Raw genomic sequence first — 14,422 nt, forward strand, 5'->3', positions numbered from 1 at the left:
GACCCGGCAGCTATTCGTTCTGAATTCCAGAGCTTCTACAGTAACCTGTACAACCTGCACTCTGCCTCATCCCCTACTTCCGGCCCACCTACTGAGATGGCAATTCAAGAATTACCTTTCTGCTGCCAATCTTCCTCGGTTATCTCATGAAGCAATCCGGGGCTTGAGTGATGATTTCTCGGAGGAGGAAATCATAACTTCCATTAAACAGAAGTCCTGCAAGGCCCCTAGACCTGACGGCTTCACAGCTGCATATTATAAAAAACTTACGGAACACCTAGTTTTCCCACCTGCACTCCCTCTTTAATGCTGTTCTACAAGGGGGCTCCTTCCCTACAGACATGCTAGAGGCCAAGATCGTCGTGATACCTAAGGAGGGTAAGGATCCTCACAATTGTGCTAGTTATAGGCCTATCTCTCTCCTCAACTTAGATGTTAAAATATATGCTAAAATTTTAGCCAATAGACTTAACCGGGTCCTTCCCTCCTTGATCCATTATGATCAGGTCGGCTTTGTGCCGGGACGTCAAGCTCGGGATAATACCCGTAGGCCCATAGATTTAATCCATACTATAAATTCCAGGAGATCACCAGCTGTGATCCTTTCTCTAGATGCTGAAAAAGCATTCGATAGGATTTCCTGGACCTTTATGTCCCAATCCTTGCGATCATTTTGGATATCGGGAGACTTCCTGACTGGTGTCATGGCCCTCTATTCCACTCCCTCTGCTACTGTTTCTATCAACGGCATCCCTTCCAACCATTTCTCCCTCTCATATTGCACCAGACAGGGCTGCCCTCTGTCCTCTTTGATCTTTGCCCTAGTGAAAGAACCTCTGGCCTCCCTTGTCCGACTGAACCCTAGCATTCATGGAGTGCAGGTTGGGAACTTTTCTTCCAAACTTGCCCTTTTTGCTGACGACATTTTATTTACCCTTACTCAACCCCGGATATCTTTACCCAATCTTTACAATCTATTAGACCATTATGGTACGCTCTCCGGATACAAAATCAATTTTTCAAAATCTGAGTCCATGCTCCTCCACATCCCCCACCAGGATGCTGAGGCTCTTAAATCCTCCTACAGCTTTAAATGGCAGCATAGGAAAATTAAATACCTTGGGGTCTTCCTGACATCCCGTTATGAGCTTTTATACCAAGAAAATTTTCCCCAGCTTTTTACGAAACTACAAGCGGATCTGACCTCCTGAAAACAGCTTATACTCTCGTGGCTGGGTAGAATCATCGCAGTCAAAATGACTATTCTCCCTAAGTGGCTCTACCTTTTCCAAACCCTCCCAGTGGCAGTTCCCTTTAACCTCCTTCAAAACCTTCAGAAATCTATCAACTTGACACCTGCTTTTGACATCCTGGTTGTGGCGTTGGAAATAAACTGTTAATAAAAGCCCTTAAGTACTGCAGAATCAGAAGGTCATGAAATATAATAGTAACACAAAATGTTTATTAAGGTTTGGCAGGGAAGTGCAGATGAACTAAACACCAGACTGGTAAGTAAGTACAGGTTCCTAAATCTTGACCGATGTAATAGTTCACACTTGCAAATGTCCAGAAACACCCATCTGGGAACACAGAATTTGCATGTATAATAGACAGCAGGCTTAACTTTGAGAAATGCAGATGAAAAAACAGCAGACTGGTAAGTGGGCTGAATCTTTTCACAACTGCCTGAAAGAAACCAAACATCCTGTAATATTGGGTCTTTAGAATCAACTAAAGAAAATGTCCACACCAAAGCCTCTCCTCTGAACCACGTCAACATATTAGCTACTATATCCTCTTGGGTAACATAAGTTAATTCCATATATTGGTCCATAAAAGCTTCAGACTGGGAGATATCGCCATCAAAATTAATGGTCTGACAACTGGAGGATACGTTAACTTGATCATCCGTGGACTTAGGCAAGCCAGGCACCTCAGGCGAAATAGGCATCGGTGGCATCTTGGGCATTGCAGAACTTATAGAAAAAGGGAATTGGGGAAGGGGAAATACTTCGCAGAAGTAGAATAGTATATATTAAACCTATGATGACAAAACCACTATATACACTATCAAATATAGCATGAATAGAATACGCTTATAATAGGAGAAGTGACGGTGCTCACTAGAGTTATATGCAATGTAATGTAAACGGAAGAAGGAAAGGAAAAGAAACTGTTTGGTGAGCACTCTTTGGTCAATGAAAAAAAGGGGGCAGGAAAACATACAAATACCCCTAAAATATAACTTTTAATAAATATTACTAAAACAATAGGTCATATATCAATGGATGACAATATCTTACCCAATAGACACCAGATTATATCATACAAAAACACATACAACACATAACAAAAAAACTACGTGCACTAAGATACATATTACAATATTCTCAAATCAGATGGAGAAGCAAGTATAATATCCTCCTTATTGGCGAAATATAATGTAGCAAATATAATACAATCAAATTATCAATAAAAATTATATACTTAGTAAATAACAGTTTGTACCCATTATTACATTTAATTCAGGGTGTGAGATTATAATAAGGAAAGTCAGAGCATAGGACTGCTACTCCTCATTCTGCTTCTCACCTCTGCTAAATGCTATCTATGAAGAGTGAGAGATAGCCGGAGAGCAGGTGGCCCTTATAACCAACAGTTTAACGGGGACGTTGCTCACATTTAATTTCTGCTGTTGAGTGTCATAATCCATGCATTGAACACCCAATGAGAGAACTACTCAAATGAGATTGTCCACAGTTAATAGAGTGAAAGAAACAATAAAAGGAGACGATGATGTCATGTGGGATTAACATAATTTAAACAGTGATAATCCTGTATAGCTTTCATATCTGCCTAATAACTATATTGCATGGTATACGCAATTTTCATATGGGTATCTATTTTCTATGTATACACTTTGTAACGTGTTCCCTATGAACATGAAAGAGTACCAATGAAACAATATAGACACATGTGTAATTATGTCTGCCTGTTAAGCGGATTGCACTGTTTTAACAAATATTATGTGGACGCCCAATTACGTGGTTATGTAAGAACAAAGAAAAACATATATATAATATAACACAAAAATAATGTGATAAATAAATGATGTACCTTAGTGTAACCACTAAGCTAAAAGGACAGAATTTCAATGAATCCCCAGTATGTAAAATAACCGAAAATACACAGACAAATATATACGATAGTAAAATAATAGCACATTAGATATAACATGTGCCAGATATGTAGACATTAATCATCTAAAGGAACAACTTCTTGAGTTGTGAGAATGGGCAGGAGAAAAACATAATTCTATAACATGTGAGTGTTATGCACTAAAGTGATATTATGGTAAGTATAACCCGTACCTAAGAAGTGCAGGATACAACTATGAGGTGATAGCACGGTAGATATCATATGTGCCAAGGGATGCAGGCATTAGTTATCTTAAAGACCAGCTTCTTGAGTCGTGAGAACACGCAGAAAAAGCACATAATTATATAACATAGTCACTCTTCTCCACATGTATCAAAAATGTGTGTAGCAATCACTATAATAGATTGACGGATCACACACATAAAACCGATAACGTGCAACATGTGCTCTAATAGCATGCCTCAGTACAGATGAAAGAAGCACTCGTATAAATAAACAATATGTAAATTATAACAAATGTAATCCTTGCTAGCCGGGATACCCTCACTGCGCGAGACTATTGCTCGCGAGCTGCCACCTTCGGGGTTCCAACCAGAAATCAGCAAGTAAGAAAGAAAGAAATCCCACTGGGTACAATCTAGTTGTTGGGATGTCTCGTGCTGCACAGTCACGGGCACCCGTTACTCCCGACGCGCGTTTCGCCGTAAGCTTCATCACGGAGGTGATCTCGGGAAAGGATTTCCTGAGTAATATAATACTATGTAGAAGAGCTGACCAATTTTCTCAATGCTAATCTAGATAGACAGGCTGACCAGCCTATAGACGTTACCGTCAATTAGTTTAAATATGCTAGTTAGCACTACAAAATTAACCATGTAATTGCTGCTTGGAAGTATAGTTATTATAAGTACTCCCAAAGATTGTAAAATGTATATGATTTGGTGTAACAATAAGAAGAAAAAATGTATAAAAAGGATATAAATGATGAAATAATAAACAATAAAAAATATATTTTTTCTAAACAGAAAACTTTGAGTTTTTTTGGGTTGCTCTCATGTTTGTGTAAAAAGTGTCTGGCTACAGAGGTAGTTTTCTTCATTCTATTAAAATACATCTGGGTATTCCTTATGTTACCCGCTTGTTCAAGTAAACGTAACTTCAAAGCTCGTGTTGTAATTCCCACATACCTGTAGCCACACTCACATTGAATGCAATAAATGACTCCAGTGGTGTTGTAATTGAAGTAATCCCGTATGTACACATTATTACCATACTTGTCCTGAATCTTGGTAATTGGTGTAATATGCCCACAGGCTTTGCAGTTACCACATGGGTAAGTACCTACAACCTTGGGTTTCTTTTTTGGAAACTGTTCAAAATGACTATGAGTGAGGAGGTACACTAGATTCCTTGCTCTTCTCCAACTCATAGAAATGTTTCTTGGGAGATGTGCCCTCAAATCCACGTCCAATAAAAGTACCGGCCAATGTTTTTGTATAATGCCTTGCAGTTGTATCCTGCACTTCTTAGGTACGGGTTATACTTACTATAATATCACTTTAGTGCATAACATTTGTGCATAAAACTCACATGTTATAGAAATATATGTTTTTCTTCTGCCCGTTCTCACAACTCAAGAAGTTGTTCCTTTAGATGATTAATGTCTACATATCTGGCACGTGTTATCTAATGTGCTATTATTTTACTATCGTATATATTTGTCTGTGTATTTTCGGTTGTTTTACATACTGGGGATTCATTGAAATTCTGCAGGTTCTAGGACTTTGTCCTTTTAGCTTAGTGGTTACACTAAGGTACATCATTTATCTATCACATTATTTTTGTGTTATATTATATATATGTTTCTCTTTGTTCTTACATAACCACGTAATTGGGCGTCCACATAATATTTGTTAAAACAGTGCAATCCGCTTAACAGGCAGACATAATTACACATGTGTCTATATTGTTGCATTGCAGAACTTGGCTGCACTTCCGGCAAAGCGGACACGGGTAGATTCTCTCAGACCTCTGGCAAGGCAGGCACCTCTCGGGCCTCTGGCAAGGCAGGCACCTCTCGGGCCTCTGGCAAATTGGAAGCCATTGGTGACCGGACAACCCTGTAAGAAACACCTGAACTGGCGGCACTCTCAGGCCCGAAGGCCTGGGCATTATGGTCCTCAGGCCCGGAGGCCAGGGCATTAGGGTCTGGAGCTGCAACAAAACCTGGAACAGAGTCCCTCTGTAAATTGGTGTAATTAATAGGCCATGGTTGGGGTGCAGATGTGTAACTTTCTGCCAGCTGTTCAGGGATAGCAGTTACACTAGAAGGAAAATTAACTTGGATGAGTGTTGAAATCCTCTAGAACTTTTGGCAAAATTGTTAGAAGTTGTGCTATCTGAGCATGCAGCAGTATAATGTCTGAATAGAGAATCCAAGGTGATAGTCTTATCTTGTTTGTTTGGGCTGGTCATTGAAGAAAACCCCTGGAGTACTGCAGAATCACAAGATCATGAAATATAATAGTAACACAAAATGTTTATTAAGGTTTGGCAGGGTAGTGCAGATGAACTAAACAGCAGACTGGAAAGGGTGTACAGGTTCCTAAATCTTGACCGATGTAATAGTTCATACTTGCAAAAGTCCAGAAACACCCATGTGCTGGGAACACAGAATTTGCATGTATAATAGCAGGCTTAACTTTGAGAAATGGAGATGAATAAACAGCAGACTGGTATGTAGACACTGGTTCCTAAATCTTGACTGATGAAAATGGTTCACATTTGCAAAAGTACAAAAAGCATACATATGCTGGGAACACATAGCACTGCAGGGATACCTTAATATTGCAGACAGGGAGATTCCAATGACAGGAAGAACTGGACCACAGACCGAATTAAATGCAAGAAAAACAAACAATGACCAGCACTCCATACTGGTTCCAAGCAGCCTATACAGCTAGCAAACAGGTGTAACACATGATACTAATTAACAATGATTTTACCAGGAAACTGAATCAAGAAATGTTCAGAGAGCGGCACCTCTGGCCAGGACCAGAACCGTAGTAGATTTCTGAAGGGCCTGGTTACCCCTGCTGGTGAAAAAAAACAAACACAAGGATGATAACACAAACAGCAAAGTTAACAACAGACACAAGGCCTGATTCAGTATGGATCACAACTGTGATTGCAATAACGATTACGCACACAGTCTCACTGCGATATGCTAATCCATTGCGATTGCGATGCCATTGCAACACTTACATAAGGATGCCAACCTTATCTTATACACATCCATAATGTTTAGCAAGACTGTGAAACTATTGGTAACATCGAGTACAATCGGAGCCTCACGCACACTTGCAAGGTCAGACCATACTCAGGAATTGCTAACCTCAGCACACTGTAAGTACTCAACTGCATATGGCACCACAGTGGATCATTTATGCTTGCCTCTGCAATAGTGTTCAAATGCCATGGCACACCTGCATTTCACTGCCCACCCACCGTCATCTATAAACGGTATTTCCAGTCAATCACTCTGCAATGGGTCTGCACAGTCAATGCAATCGCAGTGGCAGGTTCGCGCGCAGTACGATGCATGTGCAGAATGCAGCAATCGGCCTATTGCATGTGTAATCGCAGTTGTGTCAGAGTTTTATAAGCATCGATGCTGCATCTTTGGATGCAGCAGGAATGCTAAAATATACGAATGCAGCAGGAGGCATCTGAAGAAAAATAGACTTCTCTTGTTGATATCGCAGATACGAATTCTGCATCCAGATATGCATCATTTGATCACCAACTACACCAACAACAGACATAGAGAAATGTTATTACTGTTTCAAGAAGGTGTGCATGTGATTCAAGAGCTGAGGTAATTGCATTTTATACAAAGAGTTAAATATTTAGAAAATATAATTCAGGTGTTACAGTTGTCACAAAATAAGTCACTGCAAGCAAATGTGTGCAAGCAAAAGAATGTGAATCTTGTACAAAGCAATAAATACAACTGCAGAGTGGAGTCAGCCTTATGCGTTACAAATGGGATGTGGTTATATGACCGGCGGTCATAATCCCAATGCTGGGACGCCAGCTAGGGAGTTATGACATGCATCAAGATACCGGCGGCTCGATTGAGGTAAGTACGGGCACCTGTTCTACTAAGCCACGGTGGGGTTGGTTTAGGGCACCCTAGGGGCACTTAGGGTTAGACACCCACTGTGAAGGTTAGGGTTAGGCAAAGGGAAGGGGTTTAGGCACCCCCCCGGGAGGGTTATGTTTAGGGAGGGGGGGTTAGGTTTAGGTACTAACGGGAGGTTAGGGTTAGGCACTACGGGGGGAGGTTAGGGTTAGGCACCCCTAAAGGCAGGTTAGGGGACAGGGGAGGGTTAGACTAACTTACCTGTGCTGTTAGCAATCTTTCCTGCCAGGCTCTCCCTGTCAGGATTTGAACTGCCGGTAAAACAATCCCATTCTGTTACAGAAAGCCACACAAAGATTTACTGGTATATCGAGTCAGGCAAGTTAACCAAATGTGAATCTACATTTACCAGTATAACATTTTCTGTACAATTTCTTTTTAGACGTTTATACTGACCTAGTGAAATATTCTCTAACCACCGCTTATGGTGTTCACTTATTACGTCTATATAGGAATTAGAATCGGTATCTTTTCTAAAAGTCCTCGTGCATATTTTTTTTCTATAAAATAAATAATGATCTAAAATTGATATGGAGGTTTTACTTACATTAAAAGTAAAATTGATATTAAAATCATTGCAATTCAAGATTTGACAGATAGAGTTTAAAAGATCTGCATTCCCTTTCCAAATAAAAATTTAATCATCAATGAATCTAAACCAGCACACCAAGTTTGCCCCTGCTTGCCTTAAAAGGTCAATATGATGATGTTCCCAGTAGGCCATAAATAAATTAGCATAGCTAGGAGCAAACCTGGTGTCCATTGCTGTTCCTAAAATCTGCAAGTAAAAATTCCCTTTGAAATAAAAATTATTGTTTTTTAAAATGAAATATATAGATTCTATTAAAAAGTATTTTAATTCTAGAGAGTATTCACTTTTAATTAGAAAAAAAGACACTGCTTCACAGCCTTTGTCCCAGTTGATAATTGTGTATAGTGTGCTGACATCAGCACTAACTAGAAAACAATTTTCATCCCATTCAATCTTTTCAAGCTTTCTCAGGGTGTCTCCGGTATCTTTTAAATATGAATAATATTAATTTACAAGAGGTTGTAAAAAATGATCTAATAATGCTGATAGGTTTGAGGTCACACTATTTGTCCCTGAGATTATAGGTCTACCAGGCGGTTTAATTGGATGTTTATGCATATTCGGTAGGAAATACATAGTTGAAATTGTAGGGTTTGAAATGTTTATAAAATCTCCTTCATTTTCTGTTAGAACCCCTATCTCCAAACCTTTGTCTGTTAATTCTTTCAGTTTTTTTATGACATTCTCAGTTGGATCACTTCTTAATTTCTTATATGTATTAGTGTCACTTAGTTGTCTATTAATTTCTGTAATGTAATCATCTTTATTCATTATAAGAACAGATGCCCCTTTATCTGCAGGATTTATTATTAGTTGATCATTATGTTTTAAAGTTGTTATTGCCTCTTGCTCTTTTTTAGTGATATTCTTCCTTTTGCTTGATTTCATTTTTCTAATATCTTTCTCAATGAGTGTACCAAAACATTAATTACAGTTCCCTTTAACATGTTTTGGAAAAAACTTTGATTTCGGTTTGAATGAGGTTAAGGATTTATTTGAATCATCTGTTGTTCACTGATTTTGTTCTTTTGATAAAAATAAATGTTTTATACATAATTTTCTTATGTATTTTGGCAGATCAATATGAGTTTCGAAAGAGTTAAAATCAGCTGTGGGTGCATATCTCAGACCCTTTTTTAAAATTCTTATGTCCTCATCATTTAATTTATATGTACTAAGGTGACATTTTTTACCTTCAATTGATGGATCACGTTCAATAAAATAAATTTTTGATTTCTAACTGTTGTTTCTTTTTGGTTTTTAGATTCCTCCTCTTTTTCCCTTTTTCTTTTTTTCTATTTTGTTACTCTCTCCTGGTCGTCCATGATTCCCATTCTAAAACAGATTCTTCATCTTCATTTATCCTTCTTAGAGGATTAAATCTATTGTTCAAAGGAACTGAGGGCCTTCTATCTATAAAAGTCTCTTTCTGGTGAGGTTCCATTTATATTTATCTCCATATCTTATGAATCCTGCATTGTAATTGCGGTCTGTTTTTAGGCCAGCATCTTTGATGTGACTCACGATATGATCTTTGTGGAAGTCTATTTTCCAAATTCCTCTTAAAAGGTGGTTTGTATATACCATTGGGTATATTAGGTTTAAACTGGGAAAATGAAGAAAGGAATCTTTTATTGCCCTTCAGGGTTTTATTTTGTTGTTCAAAGGATAATATGTTGTTATTGTGCCATTTTTGATCATCTATTCCTATAATATTCTCCTTAGCTAATTGTATGTCCCTTCGATATTTTTTTTGTTTCTTATTCCTTAATTCTTTAGTATTTTTGTCTCATTTATTTATTATTTGTAGTTCTTTGTTCTTCACCTCTAATTCAGGAAACGGTTCTAATAAGGTATTTAATGAATCATTTTCTTGATTCATATCTTTTAAATCTAATCTTCTTTCTTTTATGATTAGGTCTATAAGGGAACATGAACAATTCTTTAAAATGAAATCCCATTCATTTTTTAATTCAGTTCTAGCTGATTCAAAAGATGGTTGTTTTACAATTTGTAAGCTTTTTGGAATGAGCTGGTTGGCTATATAGTGTTCAAGGGTTATTACTTCCCACAAGACTTTGTTTTCCTTTAGGATACATTTTTCTAATTTATTTAAAATTGATGTTCGATCTTCATCACTGACATCTATATCTTTTGAAATATAATTTGAGAATATGTATTTTATTGAATTATTCCTAGATTCCCTATATGTAAAAATTATTGCAGCAAAAAATAACTTCTTGATGTTAACTTAAAACAGTTTTATGAATAAAATTAGATAGAAGTATTGTTTGCGCAAAAAACATGCTGCTTCTTGTGCTTACTTAGACAAGTGTAACACCAATGTACTTAAACATTAATAAACAGATAAAAAAGACAGTAAGCAGTTAGATGCGCTCTCTTAAGTTTTTCTGGTACCCTCTGTACCCAGTTGCCCTTCAGAGAAGAAACCCCGTATTAGGGGGAAACTTCAAATATAAGGGAAATAAGTAGCTTTACTATACAGTAATAAACAGGAAATAAACATAGCTTATAAACATATATATATATATATATATATATATATAAATACGGACTTAAAATTCAGATGGCTCATACCATAAATGGCCTGTGGTATGAGCAAATGATGGATCAAAAACGCCAACCATCCGGATTGCAGGCGAGTTTAGCTACACACCACAAAGCTTGCCTGGTTGTAGGTGAGTCCTTAGTTAATCTGATTAAGTCCAAAAAGTCCAATCTTGGTATCCCACACAACGCATTTCAGATAGATAAATCCTTCTTCAAGCGTGGAAACAATTTTTTTTGGCATTTTTGATCCATCAGTTGCTCACACCACGAGCCTTTCTTCTCTAAAGGGTAACTGGGTAAAGAGGGTACCAGAAAAACTTTTAACAGAGCGCATCTAACAGCTTACTATCTTTTTTATCTGTTTATTAATGTTCAAGTACATTGGTGTTACACTTGTCTAAGTAAGCACTAGAAGCAGCATATGTTTTTTTGTGCAAACAATACTTCTATCTAATTTTATTCAAATGTGAATCTATCACTATCAAAGGAATTAGCAAGCTAGTCCTTATAGAAACTAAAATTGGGACAATTGAAGCCTGCTCAAAAATTGGGACAAAAACAAGTCGCAAAGATCTTAGATGTGCTTTAAGTACCAGAACTGGGAAGAATTTTAATGCCATCAGTGTCCTAGAACAGAGAGACCACAGAGTTCAATATGCCAAAGGAAAGTGCATTGTGAGAAACAGAGAAGGTTTCGTAGCTACAGGCACAAGATGTAAGCAATTGTCTGTCACAATACACAGCACTGTAACTTAATGACAAGTTGCAGTAATTGAAACTGGCATAGAAGATTAGGAGTATATTTACTAAATGATTTTATGTTTTTGGTAAATTTTACATCTATTTTGCAAAATTGAATATTTACTAAAGCCAAAACCGACTGAAAAATTTACAAAAAAACAGACTTTAGACCAATTTCAAACATTAGGCTAACATTGATAATTTTACATACAGTAGATGACTATATATTCCCCAGATTTACTAATGGTCGGTTATATATTCGAAAATTAATCAACCATAGAACTGATAGACAAACCACCACACAATAGACCTCCCCTCATCCCTGGAATCAGTGGAGATAGCATTAATGTGTAAAATATATATTTAATTTTGTTCTTTACTTTGAAACTACAGGTCCCAGCAAGCTGGCACTTGATAAACCACAATTGCCAACATGTTGCAGCATGCTGACACTTGAAAAATCACAAGTGCCAACATTTCTGGACTTTAAGGGCCTGCTGATACTTATATAGCTTCCATGTAAAGAAAAAATGACAAAATGTCAGGACACAAACTGATTTTTTTTAGCCCTATTAAACACATTCAACTATATTGTAGGTGTATAATATTTTCATTACAGTGGAACTATAGGTGCCAGCAGTCCCTTAATGTCTGGGCATGTTGGCACTTGTGGTTGTCCAACCTGTAAAAAAATGTCAACATTCAAACAATTTCAGTCCACATTTCTATAAAAAAAAATTAACAATGACTGTGATGTAATCCCATTGGTTGGCGCGTCAGCAGGACTCTTCCTGCGTCAGCAGGACTAACTACTGTAGGTGAACCACAGCAACAGATCTTTTTTTGTGAGCTCTTCACTTTTTTCACAATGTTGATAGCATCTTCCTTGTTTATGAGACTCGGTTCACTCAAAGACTAATTGAAATTAGAAATTCCTTTGCGTTCTTGTATTTGACTTACAGCAGTCATTTTCAGGGCTCACAGAATAATATTTGCAAGCTCCTCATATTATCTCTTTGGTGGTTTTCCTCTTTTTGATATTGCAGAGGTTCTTTTCTGTGGTTTGGTGCCCACACTGGTAGCCTCTGGTTCAGTTATGTTTTCAACTGGCATATCCAGTAACACATACTTGTTCTGCAAATACAATTCCACTTTTTCTCTAAGTGATGTTTTTTAAATATAATATCCTTTGACTTGGCAAGCTTTTTGGTCTTTGGAATCCTAAGTGTCTGCAACCTTTACTCTCTTGGCAATATCCAAGCATGATGAATTCATGGACTATGTAACCAGCTTTTGTCTCCTCTCTTTCCATATGTGTACATAGGTTGTAAAGCCCACAAAAGCTTTGCGATGTCTGATACTTAGTTTCTTTCCAGACCATGGCCTTATTGGTGTCTTGTCATCCAATGAAACTGTGGGAGCACAATTTTTTAGATAAACTACCTTGGACACTGCTTCTACCCCAAAACACTTGCTTAGGCTTGCATTTGCAGCATACATTGTGCTCTCTCTAGTACAGTATGATTTGCATGCTCACTTAAACCATTCTGCCTTGGTGTGTATGCAATGGTCAATTCATATTCAATACCATGCTTCCTCAAGAAAATTTTCACCTCTTTTTTGAGATATTTCCTTCCATTATCAGACGAGAAGACTTTTAGATTGTGACTGGTTTGTGTCTCTTCTAATTTTTTATAGTCTGCAATCTTGTTCATCACTTCACTCTCTACTTTAATGAAGTAGATGTGTGTCATTCTTGTGAAATCATAGATGAATGTAATGAAGTATATATTTCCACTTATTGATTTAACCTCTATCTGACCAAACACATCAGCATGCAGCTGTTCCAGGGGTGCCTCAGCACTGCTCACAGATCTTAGTTTGCTTTTCTGTAATACAGCTTTCACACATGGGATTTACTGTATCAATAACTGGTATTTCTATAACCATCCCATCCAAGAGTTTCTGAGTCTGGACACTGTCATATCCAAGGTTACCTAACCTTTTCTGCCAAAGAGTTCCATAGACTGCAGATCATATGTCATCATCGCATATAGAAACATAGAATTTGAAGGCAGATAAGAACCACTTAGCCCATCTAGTCTGCCCCTTTTCATGTATCCTTTAGGCAACTTCAACCCTATTTGCTCTTTACATCTCTCTTAAGGATATTCTTATGCCTATCCCAAGCGTGTTTAAATTGTTCCACCGTTTTAGCTTCAACCACATCTGATGGGAGGCTATTCCACTTATCCACTATACAATATCATTGTTGTTTATCAAGAACATGGATAGCATCGGGACCTGTAGCTATCAAAGTCCCTCTTTTGTTCCATACAATGTACTTAGATTTTTTTAACTGGACTCTGTATTCTCTTTGATCTAAGATACATATGGCTATGTGGTTTGTCCGCCATATCTTGTACAGAAGGCATATCTTAAATTTCTGGGACTTTGAAACTAGTCCCTATTTCCTAGTGGGTAATGACTGTCCCAACTTTTGTAGCTGTAAGCATTTAATTTCCAATTTTAATAACCTCTCTTTATTATAACTGAAATGACTTGCAGCACCTGAGTCAATATATCAACAATCCTTTCTGTGACACTCAAGCTGACTCATCTTTTCCGCTGCACTTCTCACTTAGAGTAGCATTCACATTTTACAGTTTACATTCAGTTGCTTTTGTGTCCTGTTTTATTACAGCCATAACACTTATATTTTAATGTTCTGGTCTTTTCACTTGTAGTGTGTAATGCAATATTCTCAGCATTTAACTTAACTGACAAATGTTCTTGGAACTGTAGTGGTTTTGTCCTGACATTTTTTGTAGTTAGCTTGGCTTTGTTAGATTTTAATGCGACTACCAGGAAATCAAATTTAGATGTTAAGTTCTATAGCATTGCCATTGTAATCTTCTCATCTACTTGGACTCCTACAAACATTAACTCCTGTATACGGACATATACAGCCTGCAGCGCTATGCTCTTGTCTTCAGCTGAGATTTTCCCATGTACAGTATAATAGAATAAACGTGCTGTTCATTACTTAAGCCTATTGTTCCCATTGCTCCCGTTACATAAACCTTTACACTGTAATTGGATTTCCACTGCATATTTCCATGCAATGTAATTCTCTGAACTTTTCAGTTAGTAAA

General features: G+C 37.5%; 1 protein-coding gene across 2 annotated transcripts in view; it reads left to right on the forward strand.

Moving 5' to 3' along the window:
* LOC148481538 (alcohol dehydrogenase 1-like) overlaps positions 1 to 14,422 on the forward strand; it is a 207,057-nt gene that overhangs the window by 84,167 nt on the left and 108,468 nt on the right. The gene's annotated exons all lie outside the window — the stretch shown is intronic.

Source organism: Taudactylus pleione, unplaced genomic scaffold (assembly GCF_031769625.1).
Source record: "Taudactylus pleione unplaced genomic scaffold, aTauple2 ptg000574l, whole genome shotgun sequence".
In the NCBI taxonomy this organism is placed as follows: domain Eukaryota; kingdom Metazoa; phylum Chordata; class Amphibia; order Anura; family Myobatrachidae; genus Taudactylus; species Taudactylus pleione.